This window comes from Chrysochloris asiatica, unplaced genomic scaffold, assembly GCF_000296735.1.
Source record: "Chrysochloris asiatica unplaced genomic scaffold, ChrAsi1.0 scaffold00374, whole genome shotgun sequence".
Lineage (NCBI taxonomy): Eukaryota > Metazoa > Chordata > Mammalia > Afrosoricida > Chrysochloridae > Chrysochloris > Chrysochloris asiatica.
The window spans coordinates 577,417-582,939 of NW_006408892.1; the positions used below are offsets into that span (position 1 = coordinate 577,417).

Consider the following 5,523-nt stretch of genomic DNA (forward strand, 5'->3'; position numbering starts at 1 on the left):
CTCCTTCCCACTCTGCCACAGGTGAGTAACAAACGGTAGAGAAATGAACTGATTTCACATGGTTTTAGAGAAGGATTAGCTATTATACGCTAAATGATGGTGGCGGTGGTGGTGTTGTGCCAGCCACCCAGTCGGTTCCAACTCATAGTGAGCCTGTATAGGATTTCAGAGGCTATAAATTTACAGAAGCAGAAAGCCTCATCTTTTTCTTGCGGAACACCTGATGGATTCAAAATGCTGACCTTCTAGTTAGCAACCCAACAAGTAACCACTACCCTACCTACTAGGCTCCTTTCCACTGTTGTTGTTGTTGCTGTTGTTAAGTGCTGTGTAGTTGGTTCCACCTCATAGCGACCCTGTATAGTGTTTCTGAGGAGCACCTAGTGCGTTTGAACAGCATCACACCAGGAGTCCTTTCCATTGGTGGTAGTTATGTGCTGTGGAGTCAGTTCCGACTCATAGCGACCCTGTACAGGGTTTCCGAGGCTGTAAATCTTTACGGGAGCAGAAAGCCTTATCTTTCTCCCACGGAACAGCTGGTAGTTTCAAACTGCTGACCTTGCGGCTCACAGCCCGATTCGTAACCACTACACCATGGCAGGCTAAATCTCAGACAGCACAGACGCCTCTGTAGGACATTATTAGGTATTATCTGGATGCTGCTTGGAGATAGGACATGCACTGCACTGATTGCACGTACAAACGGCTGCTTTGAGTATAATGCAAGATTACCATTTCCTTTACCCATAGAATTGAAACAGTATTTGTCACCATCCACATTCATATTATTTCCAAAAAGTATAATATTTATTAAAATTTGTATCTTCAGTTGTTTAGTTACATAGTGTGCAACAAATTAACAGTATTCGGCAGTCACAAATTGTGTGCAAAGTATGGAATCCTTTGTGTGCAAGTATGTAGGATAAGCACCAGACTACTAATTGCAAGGCCAGCAGTTCTAACCCATCAGCTGCTCCTTGGAAACCCTATACAGGGTTGCTATGAATTGGAACCGACTTGAGGGCACTTACAACAAAAACAGGAAGAAACTATTAATCAAACAGTGTAGTCTTTCCATTTATAACTCTACACGGGGCGACTAGCAAATCAGATGTTATATATAACATCTCACTAAACTTTATGTAGGAGTCCTGGTGTGATGCTGTAGGGTAATGCACTGGACCGCAAAGTCCGTTTGAACTGCAGGGTTGGCCATTAGGACTCACCAGCCTCTCTTTGGAAACCCTATGCAGGATGGCTATGAGCCGAAACCAACTCAACATCACTGAACAACAACAACAAACGTTATGCATGAAAAGTAACGAACACTAACAGTGGTGTATGGCACAAAATGACCGAACTTCATCTTCAGAAGACAAAATAAACCAGCCACCTAAACATCCCAATATAAACATAGAAATAAGATATGTTCTAACCAACCACAGGAAAGCAACAAGGATTACACACATTCGTTTTATAAACCAGTACACAAAGCTTTAAAACAGCTCTGAAAATGAAGTTAGCTGTCTTGAGTCAAGGGAATTAAAAAATAGTGTTGACTATTTACTCTCTCTTTGTGGAGACAGTAAGACTTTATTGTAGTACAGCTACATACAGGACAGTTCAGGCAATTTTGTTTGGTCTCTTGGGTTCAGATCGCAAATTCATTGCTGCGAGAAAAGGATGGAGATAGATTTTAGCAGCAACCTCCACCTAGATGCTTGACTGAATCTTAGCATTGAGCTACTCTGCCACACCAGCTATTGCTCCAGAGCCTATCCACGTTTTAATCTCAGCTGTCATTGTCATGAAAGACTATTGTACATTTCGTTGCATTTTTAGCACTGGCTTCTCAAAATGGAATTCCAAGGGAATCAGAAAATTCCTTTGCTGTTTTATAGGCTACTATATTCGTTGTGGTCAGATCACTTTTATTCTCTACCAACAACTTGTTAGCATATCAATCAATTTCCTGCAGCCACTGTTAAACATTATTGAAGGACTCCTGATCTGTCACATGGGACACAACTGTGATGCCACGGGTTCCTTTGTAATAACTGGAGGTGATGCACTGGAGATCTTTTTCTTGCCTGCTGGAGCCCATATTTGAAGCTTGATTGTGTTCTGTCTAACTCTATAGTTCTTACTTTGAAATCCACACGGATTGCACTGATACAGCTTTCTGTGTATGTATCATCTCCAAACCTAAGGAGGAGGCAAGACTTTCCATCCCCGGAGTCTCCAATCAGAACTAATGTGAATAAATAATCATATTTGGGATTCATGATGGGCATGTCACTTGCTACTGCTGCTTCTGCCATCACAACCCTGGCCTGCATACCCTCTGTCCTGACTCTGTACCACAGGTAATCAAAGGAAAGGGGTAAAATAGGCTGTTCAGAGACAGCAAACGTCCTTCCCAATGTTGTCCCTAGGGGGACAATCAGCAGATTCTGGCACCACTCAGCTATAGCTTCCACCGAAATCATTCCTGTCATTTTGATGACCTTTTGCTTTCTTCAGCTATGATGTCTTTGATGTCATCTCACAATTTGTCTTGTCTTTGGTCACCAGTGTTCATGCATTAAATCTGTTGAGACGATGTCTAAAATCAGGTGGGATTTACTCAAATTGGTTCTTTGGCACTCACGGACTTCTTCAGTTTCAACTAAAACTTGTATGTTAGCAGTTGATTGTCTGCTCTGAAGGTGGTCCCTGGCCTTGGTCTGCGTGATGATATTGAGCTTCTCCGTAGTCTCTTTCCACGGATGGAGTTGATTTCCTTTGTTATTCCATCCAGGGAGATCCTTGTGCATATTTGCCGCTTATGTTGTTGAAAAGCAGTATTTGCCATGAATATAAGTTACTGGTCTTGCAGAATTGTGTCATGTAATCTGTTTGTTTCTTCCACCAAGCCCGAATTTCCCAACTACAATCTTTCTTCATTGTTTCCAGCTTTCTCATTCAATCACCAGTAATTACCAATGCTTCTTGATTGTATGCTTGATCAATTTCACACTGCAGAATTTGGTAAAAATCCTCAATTTCTTTATCTTTGGCGTTACTAGTTGGTACATAAATTTGAATTATAGTTGTATTAACTGATCTTCCGTCTGATGTATAAATATTATCCTATCATACTTCAGAATAGATCTTGAAATGTTCTTTTGCAACAAATGGGACACCATTCCACTTTAATTGGTCATTCCTGGCATAGTAGACCATGTAGTTGTTGTTAAGTGCCATCAAGTCCTTGCCAACTCATAACAACTCTATATAGGGTTTCTGAGGAGCACCTGGTGGATTTGAATCACTGACCTTGAGGTGAGCAGTCCAGTGCTTATCCTGCAGCACCACACTCCATGATAGACCATATGGTTGTCTAATTCTAAATGGCCAATGACAGTGCGTTTCAGTTCACTAACGCCCAGGATATTGATCTTTATTCATTCCGTTTCATTTTTCATGACTTCCAATTTTCCTAGATTCATACTTTGGACATTCCATGTTTCAATTATTAATGGATACTTGCAACTGTTTCTTTTCATTTTGAGTCATGCTATACCGACATAGTGGTTACGAATCGGGCTGCGAACCTTAAGGTCAGGAGTTCGAAACTACCAGCTGTTCCACGGGAGAAAGATGAAGCTTTCTGCTCCCATAAAGATTTACAGCCTCGGAAACCCTGTACAGAGTCGCTATGAGTCGGAACCGACTCCACGGCACATAACAACAACAACAACAATCCAGCAAATGAGGTTCCTGAAAGTGTTAGTCCATTTCCATCATTAAGGTTCACTCTATTTGGAGGAGGCAGCTCTTCCCCAGTCATATTTTGCCTGGCTTCCAACCTGAGGGGCTCATCATTTGGTGTGATAGCAGACAATGTTCTGCTGCTGATTTTCATAAGGTTTTCACAGGTCAATTTGTGTTCACAGAAGTCGATCACCAGGTCTGTCTTCCTAGTCTGTCTTAGTCTGAAAGCTCTGCTGAAACCTGCCCACCCTGGGTGACCCTGTTGGTGTTCAAAATACTGGTGGCATAGCTTCCAGCATCACAGCAACATACAAGCCCCCACAGTATGAGAAATTGACAGATGAGTGGTAGTCTGGCCATTCAGTGCCTCATTCATAGCCACACAAAGCCTTGTCATAATTAGTCATAATAATACTAATTTGTTGTTATTAGTTGACATTGAATGGATTCCAGCTCGTGGCTACAGTCCCCAGGGTTTTCAAGGTTGTGACCTATCAGAAGTTGATTGGCAGACCTTTCTAACAAGCCATCTCTTGGTAGGTTCAAGCTGCCAACCTCTCGGCTGGTATCAGAGCACCACCCAGGGACGCCAGTGATCAGAATTACATCATTAATGACCATCCTGAACCATTCCATTTTCCAGGGTCTTAATCACCTTTCCATCTGAGCCCAGTTTTTTTTTTTTTTTTCATGCTCATTTTCATGTGCGGAAACTGAGACACACACACCTTCCATCTGGACCAAGACCCCCAGCAACCCATATCTGGGACTCAGGGCCCAAGAAGGGCTGCCCTGGATGTAGGCTGGTCCTACGACCGCCCCTTCCTTCCACTATTCTGTGGGTTTCCAGGCAACTCGTATACATGGAGTCAGGAGGAAGAGGTGTAGTCCCCATATTAGGCAGCAGGGCCCCCACCTGGCAGGGTGAGAGCCCAGCCTGGCAGGGTGAGAGCCCAGCCCCAGCACCCTCCCTTTCCTTTCCCTCATCTACAAGATGTGCCTCTGGCAGGTGCACTGGGCGTTGAGGAACTAAGAGGAGACCGTTGGAACTTCTGTACTCCAGACAAGTGGCCAGGCCCAGGAACCCTGCGTGACTGGGTTGTTGTTGTTGTTGTTGTTATGTGCCATGGAGTCGGTTCTGGCTCATAGCGACCCTGTATAGAGTTTCCGAGGCTGTAAGTCTTTACAGGAGCAGAAATCCTCATCTTTCTCCCGTGGAACAGCTGGTAGTTTCGAACTGCTGACCTTGCGCCCGCTGGGTGAAGCCAGCCAACTGAAACAGGTGATGTCTCACCAAACAAACTTCTCTTGTCACTGGCCTCTGGGGTCCCCACAAACTGGAGAACACACCCATTGCTAACACTCCACTTGGTGGGAGTCTAGCTTGACCTGATTGCCTTCCATGATGGGGAGATCCTTACCAAATAGCAAGCTAAGGGAAGCCCTTGTAACTGGATGTGTCAGAGCAGGGACTGGCCCCCACCCAGGCTTCCTCAGATAAATTTCTGTACCACTCATTGCCTAGGATGTGCTATTTGTAACATGGCGCTCATATAGTCCTCCCTGTACTGATATGGAGCATAGTGGAGCAGGTGGTAAAAACACCACCCAGAACCTGGCCTATTAGCGCTAATCCTAGTTATGTGGCTCTATACATTTTCAAGGAGCTATGGTAGCGTAGTGGTTACGAATCGGGCTGTGAACCACAAGGTCAGCAGTTCAAAACTACCAGCTGTTCCGCGGGAGAAAGATGAGGCTTTCTGCTCC

General features: G+C 44.1%; 1 pseudogene; it reads right to left on the bottom strand.

Moving 5' to 3' along the window:
• Positions 1 to 1,713: 1,713 nt before the first annotated feature.
• Positions 1,714 to 2,294, bottom strand: LOC102821133 (annotated as a pseudogene).
• Between the last annotated feature and the right edge of the window lie 3,229 nt (positions 2,295 to 5,523).